Source organism: Pimephales promelas, chromosome 18 (genome assembly GCF_988280905.1).
Source record: "Pimephales promelas chromosome 18, fPimPro1.hap1.1, whole genome shotgun sequence".
NCBI classification, from domain to species: domain Eukaryota; kingdom Metazoa; phylum Chordata; class Actinopteri; order Cypriniformes; family Leuciscidae; genus Pimephales; species Pimephales promelas.
The window spans coordinates 29,677,214-29,694,724 of NC_142786.1; the positions used below are offsets into that span (position 1 = coordinate 29,677,214).

General features: G+C 36.1%; 1 protein-coding gene across 2 annotated transcripts in view; it reads right to left on the reverse strand.

Moving 5' to 3' along the window:
- irx4b (iroquois homeobox 4b) overlaps positions 1 to 12,926 on the reverse strand; it is an 81,165-nt gene extending 68,239 nt beyond the window's left edge. For both annotated transcript variants that reach the window (XM_089123364.1, XM_089123363.1), the window contains exons 1-3: positions 12,872 to 12,926; positions 10,833 to 10,919; positions 1,797 to 1,894 (exon numbers count right to left, since the gene is read on the reverse strand). The gene's annotated coding sequence lies outside the window, so the exon portion shown is untranslated. The remainder of the gene's footprint in view (positions 1 to 1,796; positions 1,895 to 10,832; positions 10,920 to 12,871) is intronic.
- Between the last annotated feature and the right edge of the window lie 4,585 nt (positions 12,927 to 17,511).

The window sequence follows — 17,511 nt, forward strand, 5'->3', positions numbered from 1 at the left end:
AAACAACTGGTCACATGTAAAGTAACCCGAAGGGAGCAAAGTTTGAAGGATGGAATATTATCTTACAAAATTATTATTATGTAAGATATATTAAATTCTTTGAACTTTGCTGTTTGCTATTTGATTAATTAACTGCTACTTAAAATTTACCCGTGACTCTCTTTGTTATTAAAATTATTTGGCTTTTTTATTTTTTTTTTCTACTCAATTCGAGTGCCTTGGATTATTATTTTGTTTTTGAACATTCTTAGTTCATTCTGCACTGTAGAAAATGTGATGATCAAAAAGTTATGACCACTTATGTTTTTACATCGCTTTAACTCATCGAAAATAAGTTTTCAACTTTATAAGTTATACAAGATTCAGCACATTTGTTTAATTCACTTTAAATATAACTTAAGTTGAGATGACTTAAATGAAGTTATCAAAGGTGTGTTTAGAAAAAATATAGGTGGGAAACCCCAAATTATGAGATATATAGGCTACCGCAAATCATAAAAAGTCAAAATGTTTTTATGAAGTCTATATGAAGTCAAAATTATAAGACAAAAATCTAAATAGGAATAATAAGTAGTATTTATGGGATAAAAAAAAACTATTCAAAGGTGAATTATTATTAATAATTATTATACACTATTGAAAATGTGTGATAAGTCAGAAATATAACAGACAAAACAGATAAAGCATTTTAGCATTTTTAGCATTTTAGCACTACAGGCAGTGAAAAGGTTTTTATGTAAAAAAAATGGTTTAACTTTCAACCCTTGTTTGGTTCAAATATGGAAAACCGAGCATTTTTTAGAGTGTATAAATAACCCATTGAGGTAATTGTGATGGACACATCTAAAATGGCTGATATTCTGATGAAAAACAAACATTATAAAATATTGTAAAATATAAATATTTTAAAATATCTTTTGCATTACACATTCAGCAGTCAAATAAAGTGACTAAATTCAGCATGCTGTTGTTGATTCTATCAGCGGTGATTCATAGCACACAAATGGCATTTCGTGAGAATGACCCAAGTGAACATCTATCACACGCTTCACACGCTTGCAAACAATTGCAATGGCATTTCATCTGAACACTTAAAGATCCATCAAGTGTACAGTGCATTGTATTTGTTGAAAGCATTGTTCAGTTTAACTTCAGATGTAGGAAATGTTTTCTTCTGTCAAACACAAAAAACGCCTCCCAACCAATAGCTGCTGAACAATCACTGTACCTTAAAGCATCTCTTGTATAACAAATTATTATGGTGATATTATAAGTTTGCTGAAATATATACATTATTTTATCTATAGTACCTACCTTCATTCTAACATATCACTATCTTTTGCTGCCACCTGGTGAGCTAAGCAGGAATAGTTTTTTTTTTTCTCTGAAAAGATTTCTTGGATGTAAAATGAAAAGTTTTTGGTTCCACTATATTTTAATATTTTGAATCATGCTAATTCCCTGAGAACACCCCTCATCGGCAAACCATTGAACAAGTCTCTAAGGTTTTTAATACATTTTTCGATGCTATAATATAAATAGCACACATGTTATACAGACAATTAGGCCTGGTACACAGACAGGGCTTAGATTAAATCGGTTAGCCTAATAATTAATGGTATTAGATGATTAGTCCATTGCATTAAATAGATTATACTTTCAATAAAACATTAACAAGCTGTTAAATTTCATTGGGTAGACCACCAGAGGGCATAGCTAAGTGAAATAGCTAAGTTGAGAACCTAATATAAAAACTGTCACCTCGTGATCTTAAAGACGTGTCTTTCTATAAATACCTTGTTTCACGTCATCACTTCCTCTTTCGTCTAGAAGTGTAGAGCATGCAGTGCTGTGAAGTGCAGCTATAGTTCCATCGGCTGTATCCCTGCAGAACCTACAGTAGAGACATTTGCAATCTTAGACATTCTCAAAACAATAATTTTCAATTTTCAACACTGACAGCTTCTTCACCATATCTACCATCAAGTGACAGTGATGCTAATATTTGATTGCATTCGGCACTTGCTCTGCAGTAAATCACGGAGCCAATTCATTTCTGATGATCCTTCCTATTATTTTGTTTTCTGACTGCAGTAACTATATTATCTATCAGACAAGTTGAACTGAACATAATCATTCATCAAAGATTCAATTATTGAATAATCTTCTGATTTATTTTAGAAATATACTTTTAATTGGATATACTGATAGAACTTGTTTTGAGATATTGTATCTATTGATGCTAAAACTAATCAATTCAATTCATTTATACAACAATGGAGCCTGGTAAAGTCTGGGAAGAAGGGAAAAGTCTGTAAAAGTCCTTGAAAAATCCATGATTTTTCTACAGTGAATGTTAAATTAGCCAGAATACAGCTGATATATTCATAGATTCTAGAATTATAAATATTTTATGGTTACTGAATTTAATTGTGTTCGCACTATAAATCCAGACAAATACACACTATGTATTAAAAATAAATAAAACATATGTTGTGGAGACCAAAGAGATACCTTTTAACAAGGATTAAAAAACATAGTAGTGACGGATACATTCATCTTCAGTTACAAATATAGGCATATTTGATATGCAATGACCCTGTCTGAGCTGAAGAGGGCAACAAATACTTAACTATAATTCTCACAGAACACAGAGAAAACCTATCTAGCTAGAGCTAAAGTAAGTGTAACACATTGCAACACACTTCAATAACAAACACTAAAACAGGTATTCAGTCTTTTATAAAAAATCTAAATTCAGTGGAAGTGGAAGCACAATTTTTACATCATGAGAACATGTTGTTCTGACCTAGAAGTTCTAGAAGCTATCCTCAATTAGCTTTTTCCAGCAATTAGCAATTTACCTCCATCACCAAACCTGTTTACGTTACCTCAGCGTGTCTTTATTTGCAAGAGGTGTGTGGAGAAATGACAACATGAACAATACGTATACACTTGGGAATTAGCTGAGATATTCAACTTTAAGAATGTTTTTATTATTATTATTATTTTATTTACTGTAGAGTAACTTCTCATTTGTGTAAATATCAGATACATTTTCCATTTCTTGAGATGTTAAGGTTGTTCCGTTCACGGCCGCAAGATTATTTACAGACGGAAGAAATCCATATGCAACATTTGGTATTTCTTATTATGACAACTTTCGAAATATTTTTATCATGTAATGGTCTGGATATGACAATTTAAAATAGATCTGCTGCGGGCAAGTACAGTGGCTACCGCTATGCTAGCTACTGACAACATAGACAAGATGAACATCTTCATAAAACATACTTCTGCTGCAGGAACAGCATTGTATGAAATTACCTGTAGTAGAAGATCTATACTGGGGACGGTAAGTGATACAGCAAACATTGACCAACTATTTAAATTTTGAGCAGCAAGCTCACTGGCTACAGATGCAATGGTAACCAATCGGCTTGTGCTGTGAAGTTATGTGTTTGTCAGCAGGTTGTTAAAGGGATAGTTCACCCAAAACTGAAAATTCTGTCATAATTTACTCACCCTCATGTTGTTCCAAAACTGTATGCGTTTTTTCTTCTGTTGAACACAAAAGATATTTTAAAGCATGCTGGTAATCCAACAGCTGATGATAGCCATTGATTTCCATGGTCAATGGCTACTGTTGTCAACTGTTTGATTACCAGCATTCTTTAAAATACCTTATTTTGTGTTCAACAGAAGAAAGAAACGCATACAGGTTTGGAACAACTTGAGGGTATAAGTGATAATGACAAAATCTTCATTTTTGGGTGAACTTTCCCTTTAAAGACCCAAATGCAGAGATTTTTTTTCATACTTTTCGTGTAAAATGACTTATTCTTTTACTGTTGAATTTCACATTCACAAATAAAATTTTTCCTGAAAAAAAAAACCCTGCTTTATTTCCTTTAAAAAAGAAATGAAACATTATATTGAATCAATGAACATTATTGATTCTGACTGCAAGTCCTGATGAAACAAATTTAGGAGGTTACAAGCATCGATTTAAAATGACTGTGAGGTTGAATTTTAGCACTAGAAAGTCGTCGTAACAAAAGTCTTCGATATTCTGAGCACGACTGGCACGCAGGTCTTTGAGAGGACACACATAAAGACAGCATCAAGCAATAGAGGACAGCGGGTTCTTTCTCATAGTGTTCCCCATGGGGCCACTGATCTAATTCTTGCTGCATGCGTCCTGATTCCTCTGTAAAGAGCTGGACGTCTGAGCTCAGTGCAGAAGAGCTATATGATGTCCACATTTACATGAACATTAAATTATTCTCAGTGACTAATATTCATGAAATCCTTGTAATGACTTTTCATACATAACCAGTGACTAATGGTGCTCTCTAAAATGCAGGAAGCCAGCAGCCAGTAGTAGCATGTGGAAGGTCTACAGGAGAAAGTTATCTGTTAGCATTGCTATTCATCTCAATGGCAGTTGCTTAGCTGACACAGAACCTCCAGAAAGTAAATTATTTCAAATCTGTCAATTTTGCATTTTTTTTTTTTTTTTTTTTTGCCATTCACCTGAGCTGTAAGTAGCTCCAATTCTTGAAGCCTTAGTTTCAAAAGGAGATATTTTAGAGATCTTTGGCAGTTAAAACGTGGCACCAGTTGCATTCTGTACCCAACATACATAATTTAATAATTTACCCTACTACTTCTCCACTAATGTTCACATTACCTTTTGTACCCCCCACTCCAGATCAAGTCGACATCAGTCATCTTCAGCTGTGTATATTAATTAAGTTCAATTAAATTCAAATTTATGTTTCCCACTTTTCACAATACATGATGTTTCAAATCAGCTTTACAGAAAGTCCAGTTCAGAAACGTACATAGAAAAATACAGTTAGTTAATTGTGTATTAATTTAGGCCATAACATATCGCCAGCGTTGAATCATCTCTTCACAGGCGTCGAGTCGTCTCATCACAGGCGTTTAGTCATCTCATCACAGGTGTTGGGGCATGAAGTCTCCGTGAGAGGCTGGATACAAACCTGAGCTGACGAACGTTATTTACATCGGGACTAGCGAGATAACAGCAGAAAAGCATGATGGGAAATAATTAGCATAGCTGTTGTTCATAATATTAATGCATTCGATCTAATTCAATAGTGGTGTAAAAGGTTATACCAAGCATTATGTGAATGCTTGGCCAAAGAGATGCCTCTTTTTTTTATTAAGTTTTAAACTGGGACAGCGAGTCAGAGTCTCGAACAGTATCAGGAAGGCTATTCCAGAGTTTAGGAGCTAAATGTGCGAACACCCTCCCTCCTTTAGTGGACTTAGATATCCTAGGAATAACCAGAAGCCTCCAATTTAGTGATCTTAAAGAATGCTATTGTAGGGCGATAGAAGGTCCATTAAATACACAGGTGCTAGACCATTGGTCAGTAATACTTTGTAATTGATACAGATGCGTCGAGTTACTTCACATAATCTACAAAAGTCGTTCACAGCGGTATTTCGCTCGATGGTTTCGTTTTCGCATCATATAACTTATGTGTTTACAGGTTTAGTTTGATGCGGCTGAGCTGGCACATAACCAAACGTTATGTGATTGGCTTACAGGTAACCCCTTGCGATAAAGAAAACACTTTTCAATGATGCCACTCCAAAGCAAAGTGAAGTAGCAGAGTTTGGTATTACCAGTCTAGCATTATGTGTGCGTGCCTGACAATCATTATTATAGCACCACCCTCAGGCTGAATAATGCAACGACATTAGACCTCTGCCAAAAGTGTGCCTGGCTGCCTGCATGTGTTCAGTGATTGGAATATAAAGCTTACAAAATGTTTATTACAAACTAGCACTGAGATCCAGACCTAAATGTACTGCCGGGAGCCACTACTGGTTAGCCTACTGTTCTGATAGGGTCACGGACAGCAAGGGCAAAACAAAACATCTGAATGCAAATAATAAAGTAAAAACAATACATCTTTTGAGATAGTGAACAAATTGAAGCCACAATTACAAGTGCCCCATTCATCTCCATATTGTAAAAAAATTTAAATGTCACTGGATTTACATTGCCATGCTCGGTCCTTTGCGCACACTAGATGGTGTCAGACACAATTAGACACACTAAAACAGAAAGAGAATTATCAGCCATGATAAGACCTACAGGAAATTACAAAATATACATTCGAATGATGGATTGTGTCTCTCATAATATCAAGCAGATTTATTTTCCACACAATCCCTCACTGTAGCCAAGAGTTAAGTTTTAAAGGACCTGGTTTGTTAAGTAAAGGTTAAACAAATTTCCATGTCATTAATGTCAGATCCAAATATGTGCAGAGACTTTATCCTAACGATGGGTTAATTTTTAGAAAGTCCTGCCTACAAAAAAGTAAATATCCACTGTTATTGACCTTGAAATAAGATCCAGCTCCAAAAGGAACCAAGTCACAAATGCAAACATGCCTTTAAATAGCCAAGTTGCAGTTTTTAGCAATATTCAAACTGTAAAACTGTCAAAAAAATTGTTAAAATAAAAAACTTTGACTGAAAAAACAATTTCAAAAATGTAAAATGCAACATAAAAAATACCTGACATTCTAAAATCAAGAAATTGTAATTCATAAATTTATTTTAAAATATAATAAGTTGTATAAATTACAATTAAATTATGTGACAGTACTGGTTTTAAAATATGCTATAGCTGCTATAGCTAATTACCTATAACAAAATATGAGATGCTATTAGAATTAATTTGGAGGACTATTAAAATAATAAATAAATAATCATTTATTATGTAACTGTCACACTTTCCCGCCAGTCATCAGTTGTCATGGACACTCATCAGATCATCACACATATTCATTATCATCATATCATCATCAATGTATAATTAAGTTGCTCTGTTTAACTTTTCAGTTGCCGGTCAATGTTTGCGTGTTGTGTATACCCCGGTTTACACCGTTTGTCTGTTCCTGTGTTTATTGTTTAATTAAAATCACTTGTATCGGATCATGTGTACCTTTGTCTTCCCTCGTCTTTATCTTGTGACACAAACACTAATGTTAAAAGAGGAAACCTTATTGTAAAATGTCACTGAATATTATATCTGAACATAGCTCTTGTGATAAATTCCCAGAGGAACAACAACTTGCCTCAGCCTTCATTACATAAATGGGACTCTGAAGTGTCTGTCTACTGAGCATTGTGATTGCAGGTAAGCAAGAATCAGAGGATCTGAGGCATTTCAGACTCAAACATAGCAAATGAGCAGAGTAAAGAGCGGACAACAATTCATCAAACCTGTCGCAAGAAAACGTACTGGCTCAGTCAATTAAATAGATTTATGGTGAGTGTTGTCCCTTGTATTTTGAGATAACAGTCTGCCCTACATAATATTAGAAAGGATACTTTAAGGATTATACTCATCCATCCCACATATTTTGGAAATTCTTTTTGTGGCAGCAGGGAAATGTCAGAATCAGATTGATCCCGTGACCCTGTTTGAGACAGAGGTGGGGGTGAGGCGTGATAGACAGTGACTCCCTGTCTCTGTGCAGTCCACTGAGGTATCTCGCTGTCTTCCTGTCAGATTATGTGTCCTCTGCTGTGACCCTCATTCCAGAACAAGCTCTATACCATCCACAAATAGATCTGTGTGAAATTTGTATGCTCAATATAAACTATAAAATTGCTGGGTTGTTTTTACCCAACTTTGGGTCAAATATGGACAAACCCAGCCATTGGGTTCATTTTTTTAATTACATTTTAACCCAACGTTTGGGTTTGAACTTTGTCCATATTTGACCCATTTGAACATTTTTAGAGTGTATAGACTAACATAAAGTCAGATGGTCATTATTGCAAAATAAACTCTGACAGGGTATGCTAAAACCTATCTCACGACCAAATACGAATTCGTTCGAGTGATTAAAAAGCGGCTAACTCGTACTAATTCATACGACGGTAGGTCATTCGTACGAATTCATACGAATTGGCCAATTCGTAAAATATGTACGATCTAGCAAAAGTCGTACCAATTGTTACGAATTAGCCACCTCGTAAAATTCGTACGAATTCTCGTGAGATGTCAAAAATTAATTTCAAAGTGAACTATCCCTTTAACATGAATGTGGTACTTTAGGCTTGAATTTCTCTTGCAATCCTGTCACTATCTAATTTATGAATCAGAGCGCATGATTAACGGCATTTTTTTTTAATCCATTATGTTTTTATTTATTATTATCAGCCGCATGAAACATGCCAATGTTAACGCCCTAAACACAGATTATTTGTTTACTCTCTGTGCGGATGGGAATGCGAGGTGTAGGAGTGAGCACAAAGACAAGGACTGTGGTGATTCAACCACAGCCAGAAATCTTGATTGTGAGACGTAATATTCTGTGGATACACAGAGCCTCATGGTCACTGGCTTGTCAATCTCCCCACATACTCTATTCAACTCCATCGCCTCTGATTCAGATTTCATCTAGATAACCCACACACCACCCCCATTTAATTCAAGTTGTCATCAACAAGGTATCCTGGAAGCATTTTTCACCTTCAGACTGAAGTAGCAGTATGTGCCTATACTGGCTAATAAAAATGTGTGCTTCGCACTTTCAATTTTGCATTTCATGACATTAGTCCATGGGGGGCCAGAAAGCCATTAAAATGTATGTGCCTCATTAATGTAAAAGGTTATTTTGAGGACAGTGGAGAGCCTTATTATTCAGTGATTTCTCAGCATTTGCTCTGACATTATCAACCATGTCAATCCAAAAGACTATTTAGAATATGAAGGTTATCAAAGGCTAGACCTAAACAAGCTGATGAACAGGAGCAAAAAGCAAACAGCATTAATATTACACACACATATGTTGGTTACTCATTACATTAAAACATAAATTATGTGCAAATTATGAAAGCATTAAGTGCTCCATTATAAATAATAATGATCAGTTATTTCTTTACCGAAATTAATCATTCTGTTGAACACAAGAGAATGACATGAATCTATTATACTGACAATTTCTCAGGTTTTAATGAAATAATTGAATCTAACATGATGGAGCTACGCATCAAGCCGACGGTTATTGCTGGCTTTATTTTTTGCAATGAGAAGTTAGCGACTGGTCAATGGATGTAAATGCCAGATTTAATTGTGTTTGCCATTTGTTTATTTGATTTGAAGGTGATGCAAAAAAAAAAACTGATTTGATTTCTGTTTGCATGCAGACCAGTTGTATGAGATTGTCTTATTCAATCTCATCCAACCCAATGCAATAATGTTATCTAAATACAGTCTAGCAACCATAAACACCCAAACAGACCTGATAATGTCCTGTGTTTCTCATTTCATTTCTTGCCAGGAAAGCTAGTATTTATTTTTAAGTATAAAAAGGTCCCTCCCCAAGAGAAGCATTCAAGCATGAAAAGTGCTGAGGGAAATCAATTAAGGAGGCCTATAGGGGCCAGAGTGTTCAAGGTCTCCAGAGCACACTAAAAAGGCTCACTCGGCGCATTATAGAAGTCTAATGTACTTCTGTGCAAAGATACAAGGACATTGCCAAATACTCAAGACTGGAGAGGATAAAAGGCTAAATTTGAAGAATTTGTAATTGAAAAACTGCACAAAACTATTGATTTTAAAGGGATAGGTCATCGAGAAACTAAAAATGCATCATCATTTACACACCATCATGTTGTTTCCAAACCTATAACTTGGAACACAAAAAGAAGCTGTAACTGTAGCTAACATTATTCAGAATATGATATCTTCTGTTGTGTTCCACAGACAAAAGAAAATCATGTGTGGAACAACCTGAGGGTGAGTCATTGGTGACAAATGTTGAATTTTTGGGTGAACTATCTCTTTAGGATGAATAGCATACACTGTAAAAATGAATATGCTTTATCTAATCAATAGAATTGTGGCAACAGATTACAAGCAATTAATAATTAATCAAATTATTCCTTAAAAGTTAACCATTTAAAATGAGTAACGTTTACACCAAAACATTTAACAAAAACATCTCACTAACAGACAGACGTCAAAGATTAATTAAGAAGTATTCATTTTGTATTGTCAACATTGAAGACACCTGATGTTAACAAGCCGAATCACTGAAGGAGAAAACCTTAATTTTAAAACAAACACCAATCACCATAATGGTGACTTATGGTGGTTGTTATAAGTTTTACTCATTTTAAATGGTTAACTTTTAAGGAATTAATTAAATTCTAATTTGTTACATTTAATTAATAATATTGCTTGTAGTCTGTTGCCACAATATTTTTGATTAGATAAAGCATATTCATTTTTACAGTGTACGACTTGGCAAACTCAGGTACCCAAACATTTTGGCAGGCTTATAGCCAAAAAGCTTTATTAGAAAGACTAAACTAGTTTTGAGTAAACACCATGCCTTGCCAACTATATCAGCACCATGACTAACACTAATTAAGATAAACTGGCACCGACCAGCAAAGAAACTGATTTTAGTCCCTGGTCTTTTAAAACAGGGAAAACCACATCAATGCTTTTGATAAGGAGTTAGTATTTTTCTCATGTTCTAAGAAAAGTCAAAGTAAGCTGCGGGCATATTGACCTTTTAATTATGTAATTATCGGGACATGTGGACGAACAGAATAAGTGCGGTGAGACAAAGTGCAGACAGTTAATCTAAGATATGAAAAGCCCTGAAAGGGAAGCCACCAGCTGAGCCATTTGATCTGCTAATGTTCAGTTGAAGGACAGAATGACATTTTAGCCACAGATAACAGTTTAATGTTTCCAAAATCGTGCAGCAGTTAGCTAGGCTAAGAAGAAAAAGATGTGTGCTGTGTACAGCGTGCACCTCAATAAATAGTCACATCTCTCTGCATCTCTCCCTCTCTCTCCATCTGTTCATCTGTGTCGCCGTGCGTCTGTTTGTGTTCCCAACCTAAATGTAGAGAGTGGATTAGGAACGGTACCAGCCAATCACGAGGCTCCATGCCTCGATGGAGAATGTGAAAATGCACATGACTCAATTGACCAGAACAGAGAAAGAAAGGAGAAAGAGTCAGTTAGAAAGAGAAGCCGGCAGAAAAGGGAAAAGATGGGGTGACTGAAAGGGAAAGTAGCTACAAGACGGAGATTTAACAAGAGTTGAAAGAAAAGGAAAACAGTCACAACAAGTAATGGTTGTCGTAGCAACACCCACTGCCTGCAAAAAGTGTTGTTTTCCCCGATCCCGCATGATTCCTGCACACACACGGATTTTATGCTGTTTAGGCTTTATTCACTTTATCCGTGATGAATGGAGGCTTGGATTTTATAAATGCAAAGAATGGACTTCCTGTTCTTCACTGAGGCATATTTACAAAAGATATTGGCACTAATGATTTGTCTGTGCAAGTATACACAGTCATTAAGTCCGTATTACATTCGGCAATGCACTCAGATAATCGCCTTCTTTTTTTTGTTTCCGTGAGTCTATGAATTTAACTCATCTGCTTGTTTGCTCAGGGACCATTACACTGATGTGCTTGTGACAGGCCGTGTAATTGAATGCAAACAAATAAGATGTACGGTTTCCTCTTTAAAACTGCGTTAGCAAACAAGAGCAAATGAAACAGGATTTGGTGCTTTCGCCTTGACGGCCCATTATAAAACACGTCGATCAAGACAGTAAAGACTCACAAAAGAGATTTTGAGGCAAAACTGAGAGAAGAGGTGACGGGACACTAATGCATTTCTTACAATGTGACATCAATGAGCCATGAAACACACACACATTCTTGTTGTGAGAACATTCATTGACAACGCAATCTCTCTTATACCCTAATTCAACGTATTGAGTGACGTACTTTGTAGGACAACTCGGAAGCTAGCAGCGCATGATTGAAAAGCTATGCATTTTCCCCATAGACTTTAGCTAAATCGCAAAAATTAAGATCTGTGTTTAACAAAGAGTTGTGACCCTTACACGTTTTGTCTATCAAGATAATCTTTACAAGTTAATCCAACATTTATACATTTTGAAGCCTATATAAAGTTTTTAAAAAACACAATAAAGTTTTAAAAAAAACGCAAGCAGGTTATAACTTTGTGTTCTATGTCATAGATCAAAACGTGAAAATATTTAGAGGCTTTGTTCACCACAGACCTTATTTCAGGCGATTTAGCAAAAACCCATTCAAAAATCCCATAGACTTTACTGAGGGATCCCGGAGTGTTAACGCAACTCACTTCCACGTTTTGGCCTACAGAGTGACGTCGTAACTTCGGCACTCGACAAAAGTCCTAATTTAGCCCTGATGGTAGTGTAGGCCCCTGTGTTTGTTTGGTTTGTATTATTTCTATAAATGTTTGTTTCGAATTATTTGGTAACTTTTTTCTAGTCTGAGGTGCACATTAGACTGCTAAAAACTCCAAAAGATTTATTTCTCTATTTGGGATTCTTCTTCTTCTTCTTCTTCTTCTTCGTTTTATGGCAGATTGCAACCATGACTTTAAAGGTGCATACCGCCACCTACTGTATCAGAGTATGTAACACGGGCTATTCGTTGGGACTACTTTGTACTACTTAAAAAAAAAAAAAAAAAAAAAAAAAAAAAAAAACCAACCTATATCCTCTTATAAATTCCTATGTTTTTCAGAAATTGTATAACTGCTTTCTGTGTATCCTTTACCCCATCTCCTGTTGTGCCTAATAAACCTTTAATATTCCACTTTCTTCCTGCCTTACTTATCTTTTGTTTTAGCCTTATCCTCTCATCTCTATATCTCTTACAATGCATTAGTACATGTTCTACATCTTCCTTTGATCTACATTCCAAACATTTATCTGATAAAGTTTTCTATTTGGGATTGACATAAGTCATTAGTTTTATCCTCATTTGCAAAACTTACCTTCTGGGTTCATGTCTGCAGCATGGGGTGGGTTTCTGAGAGGACGCGCGGCCTTTCTGTTCCCCATTTTATGCCATCCCAAAGAATTCTGGGTAGTGTAGGCATAGTCCATTTCTCAATGGCAGCAGGGGGTTATTGTTTCATGTTTTATTGAGTTTATGTTTATTGTATGTAGAAATGTATTTGTTTATTAGTTGTATTATTTTCCTTGTATAATTTTAGGTTGATGTATTTTGAATATTAGCCTATTTTAATTTTCAGTAGCCTGTAGTGTATTATGTGAACATTATTTAAATTCCCTACTACTGTAAAATGGTTGACCCTTTCAGTATAAAGGAATGTATGTTTGTCTGTGAAAGCAGTTCTGGTGAGGGACTGCCGTGAGGAGGGTCACCTTGAGTGGGTTTTGGGTTTTGGGTTTTGGGTTTTGGGTTTTGGGTTTTGGGTTTTGGGTTTTGGGTTTTGGGTTTTGGGTTTTGGGTTTTGGGTTTTGGGTTTTGGGTTTTGGGTTTTGGGTATTCTTTATTTGGAAGTCAATAAAGATTTCACTGACTGCAAGCAGTGTCTCCTGGTCATGTCTTCACAGCTTACAAAAATATCTCTGAGATACTATTTGGTAACTAAGTAAACTAAATATCCACAAGCTATATTTTATGTGTATTCATATTTGTATGAATACCTTGTCTATTATTGTCTTTTTTTTTTTATACACTCTGACCTTATTATCTGAAGATTTTGCAGGACATCATACGAATTTCATTTATTTGTATCACATGGAAACTACAGCACACACAAGTGTAAATGTAAATAAACAGCCAAACCAAACAACAGACATAGATACCATTATATAGTTCTCAGTTGTATACACTGAAATTACAGCCTGGGTCCCAAATCTGTTCTTATTCAAGTATGCAGGGTGTGACTGAAGAGCATCCAGGGTGTATTTATCCTCTTACCGTATCTGCAGATGGACACCCAGCCGGGCAGGGAGCAGATAGAGGACTGGAGCAGTGTGCTTGGTAAATATTGCTCATATCAAATTAGCTCTGGAGTGCAGAGGAACCCGACTGATGTGATAGAGTTTGACATGGTGTGGAGATCTCACATTCACTCATGCAAACATTCAGCTTGTGAATTTCTATTTCACCCCCCCCCCCCCCCTCCCCCTCTCTCTGAGACAACAGACAAAATGAACGGTCTAATAAAATATCAGTATCTAGTCAACCATTCTCTGACATTTGTTAATCAAATGTAAAGAGTTTTATCTCTAAAAACTGTTTAGCGTATAATGATAGTACTGGGGGCATTTACTAAGTAAAAAGAAAACGCTAGTTTACACCACTAACAACATGATACAAACCTTTCATTTAATTTCCTTTCAACACCGTACCATCACACTGCGCTCATGGTGTACATAAAAACTCAGTACACAAGAACCTTGTGAGAATCTCTTGAGACCAATGTGATAAACTCAGCTTGACGTGGCTCAGGTAATCTGGGTCGTTTCAGGGAGTTCATATGCTCCCTATAGCACACCCTCAAGCTGCTGCAACCCAAGGAACACAAGGGTAAATTCATGTCAGAAAAGGGTCTAAGCCTTCTGTACGTTCAGTTTGAGAGCATGTTGTTTCAAAAAGCCACCCATTACCGGAATAATGTCTTTTGAAACATTATTGTTAGAGGAGGAGGGATGGGCCGAGGTATTATACTGTACTGTAATTGTGGAAATATTAATGTGCCCATGATGCCTAAAGCCAAATGGATATGCACTCCAGACCTTCAGCCACTTTTGAGAGAGAAGCATCAACATTTCATGGAAAGGGGCCACAGGAGTGTTTCTTGGTAGTCAGTAGGCACAAGGACACTGAAAAGTGAAGGCTTCCTTAAAAAAAAAGAAAACATGGAAACATGGTCCAAAAATACAGTGGTGTTGCCACAGTTACCCTTTCTGATCAAGTAAAATACATAAAAGGCTGTCTGAAGAGAAATATAAGGAGAGTAATATGGAGTAAATGCACCATAATAACTCTAAATGTGCCTATACTGTTTAATGGATATTGTCAAGAATAATAGAGCTAAACTTGCTTTACATAATTCTTGACAGGTCACAGTATATAGCATCATGGTATTACGATAGTCGAGGCTGCTTTGACAAGCTTTGTTCTTCAATGCGTCACATAACTTGAAAAATTACGAAACATAAGTATGACTGTGTCTTACATAAGACACTGACATATAGGACAGATGGCTTTTGGGGCAATTTTAATTTCACTACAAACACTGGGTGAACAACATCAAACAGGAGATAACAGAACGTTTATTATCCCACACAGCAGACTTTATTCCCGTCTCGACAGCCAGGGGCACTTGCTATAAACGGTGCAAAATAGGGATTGAAACACTAACTAAATATTGTTTTTTTTTTTAAAAACTGTAAAGTGAAATTATGTTCTTAGCCTCGAGCGAATGTTAATCGTCAACTCAAGATATTGTTTATATACTGTATATATATATATATATATATATATATATATAATTTGTCACTCTATATCTTCCAATAAAATGTCTCAATAAGATGATATTTAATATGATCAAAGCTCTGTAGATTTTATGGTGAGAGGCAAAGCATACAATGCTGATTCAGAGATGTTTATACATATAAGACATCTAAAATATATAAATGTTCCTCAAAAGCCTAATGTATCATATTTGATACTCACATTGATTTTACCCAGATTTTTTAATTCTGCATAAGTCCAGTGTGTTCATCTTGAAATTTGACTAATAATATAAATGTTATTCTTACCTGTACCAAAACCTGAAGAGAAATGTTTTTACAATTATACTAAAAGGCCTTTTATTTTTGCCTTGCTGCTCTTTTTTTTTTTGCAGTCTTGCTGCTCTTTTCATTTACCATTAATAAAGAAGGTTTCCTCTGTCAGCAAATCTTACCAAATAGACTTTGAATATCACTCACAATCTCTCCGTCTGTCTCATTCTCTTTCATTTCTTCAGGGTTTTCTCTGATGTGTTTTAGCTGTAATCTGTGACCATACAAGCAAATTAGGCTTGTAGAGCAAATCAAAGGCTTTGATTCGCCTCTACCGTTGTCTGCCGCCTGCTGTTAATAAAGGATCTTTGTTTTCCTCAAAGAGCACGTCTGTTGTTATCGCAACGTCTCTCTCTGTCTCTCTCACACATTTTTCTCTAAAACAAACAAGCCGATTTGGTGTGTGAGTCAATGGATGACAGTCAGTTGTTCATTGCCTTGGTTGGTGGTCATCCAGAAGGTGTTTGGCTTTGGTGGGGTTCTGCAGGACAGCAGCAAGGTCAAAGGGTGAGACGTCCTGTGAGAACTGTCTATATGATCATCTGCTGCTGGACTGAAGTCACACACAGACAGATGGTTGTACCCCAAAGACCACTGGACCATAAAGCCTCACGTTGTCTCTCTCTCACCCCAGCACTGAATGTGTGAGATTGAGGTGAGATTTACCAGGATGATACACAAGTGACACAATAAAACAACTTCACAAAGGTATATGATCCATAATCAAACTCTAAAAACAATCTGTAAAAAAGGGGCACAATGCACCATATTAATTTAACGGAAAATATACGTATTTTTATTTCATTTTTTTATTTTTTTATTTTTTTATTTTTTTTGGGGGGGGAGGATACCTGTATTTTGAATTTTGTACTTCACTGTGTTGGGTTTTGATTAAGGGAAATGTCCGTACAATTGCTGGATAATGTCAGGGTCCTGCCCTGTCTTCTTTGTTTTGTCTTTGTTTAGTAATTCCTCGTTTGTCTTGTGCTTGAGCACATGGCTCTGTCTTTGTTTGTGTTGGCATGTGCTCCTCTCATCCGCCTCCTTGTTCACTTTCATTCGTTCATGTTCGATGTAGTCGACGTCGTGAATAGGATCACATCAGGGAGGGAGCCAGTCATCTTCGAGCAATATTGAAATGAGCCCAATGGAATTGGCATGCGTGATTTGCATCACACACGGAAGTGGATGGAAGTGGACGGAGCCGATCATGAAGAGTGCTGTTGTTTACAACAAGCGAGTGTGTCGGTGTTCTCAGAACTCTCCCAGCACTGGTGGTTTCCACAGCGCGAGTGCAGCAGTCATCGCGAGTTTTGAGCTTTAAACTGCTGTTTTAACAGTAATAATTTTTTTAATGACACAGGACACGTGATTTTGGTTTTATTTAACATGATTCTTTTTTATTATTATTTAGGAACAAACGAGGGTCTTTGTTTAAAGAAACGCCGGCTCACAGCTGCAGTTCAGACCACCGCAGCGCATAGGCTATCTTCAAGTTTAGCCATAGCTAACCGCAGTTAAATTTCTTGTAGGCTAATAAAGAACTCATCGTGGAAAAACACACTGTATTTTTGTATTTTCATTGCATTTTTAATTGATAAAAAGTTAAACAAATTGAATAATAGATCGCCGTATTAATATTAGGCCTAATGATTAATCGATATAGTCGAATGAGTGTCAAGTCTCGTTTGTTTACTTCGAACCGGAAACTTGTGGATAGATTCCATTCCTGCCAATGGGTCATGCCCAGCCCATCTAACGCTCATTGATGCCACCCCACTGACAAAAAAAAAAAAAACATTTTCAAAGT